This window comes from Podarcis melisellensis (genome assembly GCF_964234715.1).
Source record: "Podarcis melisellensis genome assembly, chromosome: 12".
NCBI classification, from domain to species: Eukaryota; Metazoa; Chordata; class Lepidosauria; order Squamata; family Lacertidae; genus Podarcis; species Podarcis melisellensis.
The window spans coordinates 12,999,641-13,010,135 of NC_138544.1; positions in this window are offsets into that span (position 1 = coordinate 12,999,641).

Consider the following 10,495-nt stretch of genomic DNA (forward strand, 5'->3'; position numbering starts at 1 on the left):
TCACAAATAAACATTCTGTCTGTCTGTGTCACTAACAGATGTGATAACAATAGCTAGCGCAAGAAATCCATGGTGTCACTAGGGCGTGCAGCCTAATGGATATGAATGAAGGGAAGCAGCAGCCCGTATCATATTGGAGGGTGAAGCAGTTAATTGATCTACCGGTATTCATTCTTCATCAGTGCACTGTCTGCAGAAATCCTCCAAGTCATGTAATTGAGGAGACAGTTGGGATTACAGTCTAAAGTGATAAGCATGGATGGAAAGCCTGAGACTGCAGCAATCAATGCTGGCAAGGCAGCTTCTCCCCCAAACCCCTGTAGACCGAAGAGAGTTAAAGATTTGAGATGCCAAGTATTGACACCACTTCTTCCCGAAAAGCCAGCCCAGTACACTTCCTGGTTCTAGATACGATGGCACTTCAAAGGAAGGAATCACATAAATCACTTGCATTTATCCTGTGGCGCTGTGGTCTAAACCACTGAGCTTCTTGGGCTTGGAGATCGGAAGGTTGGCGGTTCGAATCCCTGCGACAGGGTGAGCTCCCGTGGCTCTGTTCCAGCTCCTGCCAACCTAGTAGTTCGAAAGCACACCAGTGCAAGTAGATACAGTGGTACCTTGGGTTAAGTACTTAATTCGTTCCGGAGGTCCATTCTTAACCTGAAACTGTTCTTAACCTGAAGCACTACTTTAGCTAATGGGGCCTCCTGCTGCCGCCGCGCCGCCAGAGCACCATTTCTGTTCTCATCCTGAAGCAAAGTTCTTAACCCAAGGTACCAGTACTATTTCTGGGTTAGCAGAGTCTGTAACCTGAAGCGTCTGTAACCTGAAGCATCTATAACGTGAAGCGTATGTAACCTGTGGTACCACTGTAAATAGGTACTGCTGCGGTGGGGAAGGTAAACAGCATTTCTGTGTGCTCTGGTTTCTGTCACAGTGTTCAGTTGCACCAGAAGCTGTTTAGACCTGCTGGCCACATGACTTGGAAAGCTGTGTGTGGACAAGCGCCGGCTCCCTTAGCCTGAAAGCAAGATGAGAGCCACACCCCCATAGTTGCCTTTGACTGGACTTAACCATCCAGGGGTCCTTTATGTTACCTTTTTTATCTTGCTTGGGAATTGATTATTGTACAAGTCACGTTTAAGATCTCACCGGTTTCGTGAAAAACTCATATTTTTTTGAAAATTTGGGTGGGTGGGTGGGGAACACCGCCACCACTATAAGCATAGCTGTCAACTTTTCCCTTTTCTTGAGAGGAATCCTATTTGGAATAAGGGAATTTCCCTTTAAAAAAGGGAAGCGTTGACAGCTATGACCATAAGAGTCCAAAATTGAGCTACTGAAGGTGTATATTCTCCACAGTCACTGTTTTCTATGCCAGTTTCATCAATCTCGAGTAATTTCCCCTTTTGGAATCTACATTCTGCATTTACTATTTCAAACAGGATGCCTGAACACAAAATGGCAACGTGAAAAGGTTGTGTGGTGTTCTGTACCCTGGTCTCAGCCTCAGTTTCCCCATCCATGCTGATTCTACCTGCTCTTTGCCTCTGAAGATGCTCAGAAGCGCGCGCGCGCGCACACACACACACACACACACACACAGGGAAACCTGCATTTTCAGGATTCCAGGATTTCAGAGAGGCTTCAAGGTGTTTCTTTTTTTAACATTGGAAATTCAAAAAGTACATAATTACATGTGCACTAAACATGGTGAGATGTAAAGAAAAGAGAGAAAAAGAAGAAGAGAAACAGAACCTGTGTAGAAGGGAAAATAAAAGGGGAGGGGAGAACCCAAAACTGTATATTGTACGAAGTTGTTATTGTACTTCACCCAATCTTAACCTATTACAGTATTTGTAAGAATGGATTCCAAATATCATTGAATTTCTCCATGGCAAGTCTGCGTTTATATGCAAGTTGTTTGTATGTTGCAAGTTGTATAAGTCTTCAATCCAATCGTAGAAAGGAGCCACATTTTTATTTTTCCAATTCATCAGTATCAGTCTTTTTGCCATGATCAGGGGACAGAGAGTCCACTCTTATTGTCCTTTCGTAAGGTTCCATGTGCTGGGTATATAATTCAAGAGGACATTTTGCTCTGGGAAACATAAGGTTGTTCCGTACAGTTCTGTTGATGGTTTCAGTTACCTTCAGCCAAAAATCTTTCAGTACAAGACAATGAAAAAACATATGCTTTAGAGAAGCATTATACCTGTTACATCGCCAATAGATAGCCCTTTTTTAAACAAATGTAATGGGGTCCAGTATATTCTAAATATTGGTGTGTGTGTTTTTGTTGTATGAGCCTCAAAGTGTTTCATGAGGGAAAGCTGAGGGAGGAGCGGGCAGGGACGGAGATGATGAGGAAATTGATGGCACACACAGAAACACCATGTGCACATTGCACACAGGGGCATAAACGGATCAGGAGCAGCACTCTTGTGATGGCCTGGGACTTGGGCTTGGACTCGGAACCAGAGGAGACTCATTCTGCACCGGATCCTTTGCCTCAGGCATCACCTGAACCAAGTCTGGGGCCTGATTCTGAAGAGTTCCAGTCTGCACAGGTTCCCCTGCAACCAACACCAGCTGGGCCGAGTCAGGGGCCTGAGCCTGCCCTGGCTCCAGATGTGGGGATGACCTCGTTGCCTCCAGCTGGGCCATCACTTACAGCTGCTCCACTACCAGTTGGGTCAGGGGAGGCTGAGGCAGCCCCTGGGTCTGGTAACCCACCGACGTCTCCCAAGCTGCAGAGACGAAGGTCTGAGAGAAGGAGAGACCTGAGTACTTGCAGGAGGAGTGCTTGCCTTCGGGCAAAACAGGGAAGTGAGTGGCCGGGGGATCAGGACCGGCCGTTATCCTGACAAAGATAAAAGGCTGTCAGACCCCATCCCAGGTTGCGGGAGCATCATTGCTATATGCCAGATCCTGCCTCAGATCCTGTACCTGTCCTTGCCTGGTTTCTTGCCTTTGTCCTGCCTTGGCCCTGTCGGACTGACTCCCAGCGGAACCTGCAGATTCTGGACCAGTCCTGGACCGCGTTTCATGGGTTACCCCTGGGCCCAGCACAACTCTGTGCATTACTACTGCTTGGAAAAAGTAATAAAGGCTCTTTATTACTGAGAGCCAGTGTGGTGTAGTGGTTAAGAGCGGTAGTCTCGTAATCTGGTGAACCGGGTTCGCATCTCCACTCCTCCACATGCAGCTGCTGGGTGACCTTGGGCCAGTCACACTTCTCTGAAGTCTCTCAGCCCCACTCACCTCACAGAGTGTTTGTTGTGGGCGAGGAAGGGAAAGGAGAATGTTAGCTGCCTTGAGACTCCTTAAAGGGAGTGAAAGGCAGGATATCAAATCCAAACTCTTCTTCTTCTTTCCCACTGAGCCAATAAGGACACTCCAAGTGTCCTTATTTTCCAGGGACAGTTCACACAAATTCACCCCTAAAGACAGCCATACAATACGTTAAATGTTTGTACTGTCCTTTTAAAAAAAATGTCTACAACTGGCTTATTGTTTTTATGGATTTATCACGGAGTCTGTCGCACGTCCATCTGTATATATATGGGCAAGTGTCTTGCATCTTTTCAGATTTCAAAATTAAGCAATTCACCGATTTGTCAGGGAGCCAGCCGTATTACTCATTCATGCAAGATGTCGGTACAGAAATATATCCCAAATTTTGGTTTATGCAAGTGAAGCAAATGTGAGGGTTTTATTTCTACATAACATTTCTAACCACATCTTCCATCTGCTGTTTTGAAGTCTGATCCCACCCCTCAACGCAAGGATGCAATTTGAAGGCAGAGTGTACAAAAATAATTGTACATCTTCTCCTTTGGGGGCGGGGGGAAACAAATCCATATCAGATAATAACCTGCTCCCCTGCCCCCCGCCAATAAAACAGCCAGTCATGTCCTATTTAAAAAGTGCTCGTTTGCACTCACTTGAAGGTGATATTTAATGCTGCACAGCTAGAGTGGTATCAATCTGCTTTCTGAACCAATTTATTCTGCCCTTGCTGTATATTCAGCTACCATAAACAGCTCCTTTGTAGTTGCCACAAAGTTAAAAACAAGCTATTCAAGGGCTGAAAAGCTGGTACAAGATTATTCCGAAGGGGAAAGAAAAAGATATTGTCCAGTGGTGCCAATTTAAAGGAGGGTCGCAAGATGAAAACTTAAAGTTAAGATTTCGAAGGATGTTCTAATAATGAGATCATCTGAAACATGTTCTGTGCTATTGTGCTCTTATAGAATTCAAGACATTGCCTTAAAATAATAATGCCCCTTTAAAACCAACAACCAGAATTTGCTTTTGGGATTAAAATCAGCAGGGTGACATAAAAGTAACGAAAAGCCTTGGGAAACTTAGAAAGACAATTAGTGTGAAATGTATCGTTTGGGTTTCAGTCCTATGAAAATGTAAACGGTAATGAATTCTATGTTATTTCTGAGCGAACATTTGGTAGATTATGTGGTTAAGATGCGTGTTCAACACTTAATGCCTCCCAACATCCAATTATTATTTGCACATGTAAAAGAGCCATCAGGGATCTTACAACAGTACAGGGATTTCTCTATCACCTTAAGCAGTTTTCAGTGAAATTGGTAAACACATTTAGCTGTGAGTCTTCAAATGGCAAGAGATCAACTGACGTCTACACACAATGGCAGTAGCCCTACTTTTGATATTACGGTACTATTGTACATTTACGAACATGGGTTCTTTTCGTATCAGTTGGCATGACACCCAGGATGGGCAATATTCCCTGTTCCAAACTGACTGTACCGTTAGGAAAGCTACACACTTTTATTGTCTATTTATATATTCTTTTTTAAAAATTATTTTAAATTCATTTTTAAATTTAACAGTTAGCATCACAAATAAGTCATATTCCTATGCATGTAGGATTCTCTGAATCCCTGGACTTCCCTCCGTGGTTTCCATAGTTATTCTTTTCCAACTGCATCATATCATATTCTCCATATTTTCTTAAAACTCAGTTCTCATCCTAGTTTTCGTTACATTGCAAGTGTTTTTTAAAACCCTGCCAGTGTTTTTAATTGTTTACAGTGTTCTTTTAAGTAACTCATAATCCCCCCCCAATTCTTTATTAAATTTAATGTCCTCTTGATCTCTGATCTTCCCAGTCCTTTTTGCCATTTCGGCATAGTCCATCATCTTTAACAGCCATTCTTCTCTTGTAGGTATTTTATCTTCCTTCCATCTTTGGGCTAATAGCATCCTCGTGGCTTTCGTAGTGTACATAGACAGTCTTTTCTGCTCCTTTGGTATTTCTGGACCTGGAATTCCTAATAGAAAGGGCACTCACACTTTACATTGTGGGTGTCCTTTGCGGGATCACGTGTGGTGCTACAGTTCCCAGGGAGCTTACTGGCAAACTGGGGCTGGCCTGCCTCTCAGTGTTAATTTTTGGAGGCTCACACCCAGCCTCAGTAATCAACTTTCTTGCTGGGAGGTGGGGCCAGCCCCATTTATAAATACAGTGGTACCTTGGGTTAAGTACTTAGAATCATAGAATCATAGAGTTGGAAGAGACCACAAGGGCCATCGAGCCCAACCCCCTGCCAAGCAGGAAACACCATCAGAGCACTCCTGACATATGGTTGTCAAGCCTCTGCTTAAAGACCTCCAAAGAAGGAGACTCCACCACACTCCTTGGCAGCAAATTCCACTGTCAAACAGCTCTTACTGTCAGGAAGTTCTTCCTAATGTTTAGGTGGAATCTTCTTTCTTGTAGTTTGGATCCATTGCTCCGTGTCCGCTTCTCTGGAGCAGCAGAAAACAACCTTTCTCCCTCCTCTATGTGACATCCTTTTATATATTTAATTCGTTCCGGAGGTCCGTTCTTAACCTGAAACTGTTCTTAACCTGAAGCACCACTTCAGCTAATGGGGCCTCCTGCTGCCGCCGCGCTGCCAGAGCACGATTTCTGTTCTCATCCTGAAGCAAAGTTCTTAACCCAAGGTACTGTTTCTGGGTTAGCGGAGGCTGTAACCTGAAGCGTATGTAACCTGAAGCGTATGTAAGCCGAGGTACCACTGTAGAGGGTAGAGCCGACAATAGCCAGGCAGTCGGCTCTGGAGATTCACCCTCCCTACCCTCCCTTTGTTTAATGTTTCTTGTTTGTGTTGGGATGCTGGCGGGGAGACGGGGGCAATTGACAGGGCCCCAGCTGGCTCCAGCCACTGGCCGGCAGCTCTGTGATCTCCAGTCCCCAGAAACAGCATCTATCAGTGCCACGAGCCTCAGATACGTTTAGAACTGTACATGCTCTTATCAGCAGAGTGGATAAATCCTCACAACGGAAGTGGCGGACAGAGACACGTGTAAGCATTATTTACAAGCATTTATTCAGCATAGTTCAGGAACAAAGGAAAAACATGTCTGCTTCCCTTCGTGTCCAGCAAAACAGCAAAGCAAAAGCAATATACAAAGCAGAAGTTCCCAGCAGACTTGTGCTGGAAGTAAACAGGCATGTGACACACAACAGTCATGCCTGTCCCTTTCAAGGTGGAACGGAACTATATCCTAACAGTCTGCAGGTTAACTTTTTCTTCCTGTTTAGTGGGCGTTGCTGCTGTCTTTGACTGGTTGCTGTTGAAGGACCGGGAAGAAATTTTCCTGCATTGGCAGGTTTTGTCTTCCCTGTAGCAATTTGTCACAGCTTTGGCGGTTATGGCCTTGGGTGGAATTCTTCAGTCTTTTCTTCCCTATGTGGTGTGTGTGTGTGTGTGTGTGTGTGTGAGAAGTGGTGACTCACCCCCCTGCGGCGGCCATTCCAGGCTCCCCCTCTTAAAGGGGTTATATATATATATGAGTGACACTGGCCATACACTGAAAGGTCGTCAGTGAACTACCCTACCTGCTACACTTACGTCTCGCAGAGCACCCCCATATCCCATTTCCCCTGATGAGCCCCCATTTCCCCTGGCTGGGGGGCTGGGAGGGATACACACCCAAGGCCTAAGCCTAGGTCTTCCTACATTCGGATGTTTAATAAAGTTGTGGCCGAATTTTAATTCCATAATACGTTGTCAGAGTCTTTATTCCTTCCTTATGATCCCTGGGGGCTGGGGCTGTCACCGCCTGGTCACGCAAAAGCTTCTGGTCTATTTGTGTTTTCATTCACCTGTCTTGAGTAGACAGCGCTTGAGATGGTGAACATTGTTACTACCCTTCCAGCACATTCTCAGCTTGGAAAGAGGTCTGCAGAAAAAGCCATGGTTACGGAAAGGGGCCATAGCTCTGGGTTAGATGACATGCTATATGTGCAGAAGATCCCAGGTTCACACCTTGGCACCTGGACTTAAAAAACTCAGGCAGGGGGTGATATGAAGTACCTCTGGCTAAGAACCTGGAGAAGTCCATCTTGTGTAGTCAGAGTAGATGATATTGACCTTCAAGGACAAAGTGTGTTCTCCTTAACAGAGACCATGTGTTGTGGTGGGGTCTAGCAGGCCACCCCACTGTTGCCGGGCAGATCCGTTTGGATGGCCACAGGCAGTCATTGGGCAGTTGAGTTTCTGGGGAGATTTTGATGTTGCCAATTTGTGGGTTGGGCCCAAGGTCTTAAATACTGGACACGCAGCTTCGAGCGGCCTCTTTGCTGCGTGCACCGGATCACCCACCCACCCTCCCTGAATTGGGGACTTGCGCTTGACCTTGCTATGCCTGTCATAGGGTTGCCTGCTTTTGGGGCAGAGGCCTGGTAGGAATTTTGTCCATTTGGCTGATTGGCTGGGGCCATTTGGTTTTTGCCTACTGCGTAGCAAATCGTCACAACTTGTAAGGTTGTGGTTAGGCATTGGTTAAAAATTTGGTTGGTGGAGGGGTAAGTGACTACCCCTCCAATGCTGCTGCTGCAAGGGAATTCTGTTAAAGGAATCCAGGGGCGTGCCATGCTTTTGTCCAAATCCCTGGCATGGGGCTTGGGCAAGCCCCAGGGAGCATGCGGGGAGAGGTGAGGGTCTGGTGCCCAGTTTCATTTCTCCCCAATATTGTTCTCCCTTACTGGCTTCCGCTGGAATCCGGAAGTCGGTTCTGTCCCTGGGCAATGACAGATCGTCGTAACCAATGCCTAAGCAACCACTCACATTTATGTATTTAAATAAAGTTGTGGCCAAAATTATGCCAAAAACCTTAAACAAAAAAAAAGTGTGAATTGTGAGTTATTTTGGGGTGACTTGGGGACCTCGACACGCAAAGAGTTTAGCCTGGTTTAACTCAACTTCATAAGTCTCTGTCCCCTCTTAGCTACCTCATCCATTGGCTCCTACTAACCTTGAGTTCCCATTATATTTCCAGGTTGTTCCAACCGTTGCCTGAGCAACCATGTTTCTCCGTGTTTGTTGCTCTTATTCTCTACTTACATAAATACACTCTGCTACTTCTTGCCTCTTCATATTCTGACCACTTCCTTCTTGTTATCCTGGTCTCCATCCCAGTCTTGCCCCCTGCATTGGGTCCAGATACATCTCTTGGCTCTAACCTTGGCTCCTCTTCCATTGCATCTGTGAACAGCTTTTTGGCACGGTTTTTCTCAGTTCCCCACCTCAGCCATAGCCTCTGTTCAGGCTCCAGGGCAGCGAATCCTTTGGAAGGATTTTCTCTATCCAAACCTGGAATGGAGCAGCTGGAGTTGCCTGCCCTTGCAATGCATAATTAAGAAATCAAGATTTCTTTGATTAGCAATGTTAATGTTATTACTACTTCTGAACGAGCCACAGGGAAAATGAAGAAAGTCACAGCAAAAAAGGGTCCCAGAATTGTGTGTTAAAACACTCTCTCCATTTAATTTATCAGCACAATCCAATATTTAAGACAAAGAATATGAATTATGGAAGAGAACAAAGGACGCCTGTTAATTTTCCAGTGATGTACAGTAAAATGAAAGCTTTCTTCTAAGAATATGGTGTTCTCGAGGCTCTGTCTGGGGATCTACAGACAAATAGAAATGTCCTTACAGCTTTTCTTTTCCTCCTTCTTTATACCGTGCCCTAGCCAGCTTTTCAAAATTATATAATATATAATCTGCCTGTGGTTTGACTGAATCCAAGACTGTGATTTAAGGCACGGCTCTGCCTTCGGTTAGCAGAGCACACTCTCTATTCAAGCAAAAATTATGCAAGGATTTGTTTATTTTTGCACCAGCTGCAATACATAAATTTAGTTTAATTCTTGTTGGCTTCATGTGTCAAGACCATGCAAGGAAGGGCCATGAGCCATTCTGCAGTAACGCAGAGGCTATAGGTCTCCAACCATTTGCATTTTGCTGTAAGTGACATAGACAATGGACATTTGTGGCACTTCTGCAAAGGGAGCAGGATGGTAAGGAGCCAGGTCTGTGTTCCAGCTTAGGAATGGAGGAAGATGCCTTATCCTGAGAGAGATCTTTGGTCCACCTACCTCAGTACTGCACATCATTTACACAGTGGCATAACGTGGGTTGCCAGCGTTCAGGGCCACACGGAGGGGGCGGGTGGGAGGGAAACAGATAGAGTATGCATGCAAATTCAACTGCCTGGTGGCGACTGCATCACCAGGGAGATCTTTGCCACAGAGACAAATAATAATAATAATAATAATAATAATAATAATAATAATAATAAATTTATTATTTATACCCTGCCCATCTGGCTGAGTTTACCCAGCCACTCTGGGTGGCTACCAATCAAGTGTTAAAAACAATGCAGCGTTAAATATTTAAAACTTCCCTGAACAGGGATGTGGGGTCCCAGAGGTCTTCTGTTGTTGTTTTTTAAAGATATTTATTAGAATTTTCAATATTAATACAATAAAAATCAGAAAGAAAAAAAAGAAAAGAAAAAAATAACAAAAATACAAAATACAAAAATAAAAATAATTAAAAACACACAAAATTTCCATAACTTGTTTTCCTTTAACTTATTTCCCAGACCTCCTCATACCTCCGTTTTTTGTATTCCAATTCAAATTGTTAGTTCAGCAAATCCTTATCAATAAACTTTAACCTGCTTCTAAACCTTTTTTCCATATTCTCTTAAAATATTACAGCTGGAAACCACTTAATTTCTATCCGCCATCGTTCTAACATTCACTGATTTTGCAATATTTCTGTAAATAGTCTTTGAATTTCCTCCAATCTTCTTCCGCCAACTCTTCTCCCTGGTCTCCCAGAGGTCTTCTGTAAAGGAGCCCCCTTCCCCATTAGCTCACATTTTGTAACAGCTGCGGCAAACAAGGCAAAGCCTTCTCCCAGTGACTGCCTATCCCATTTCGCTGCCTGAGGCGAAACGAGAAGGTGCCATACCTGCCTGTCAGGCTTTGGAGAACGGCTTCCTCCCCAGCTTTGGCCGAGCAGCAGCAGAACAGAGCAATTAGAGTCCCTTACCAGTTTGAGGGACACGGGTGGCGCTGTGGGTGAAACCACAGAGCCTAGGACTTGCCGATCAGAAGGTCGCCGGTTCGAATCCCCACGACGGGGTGAGCT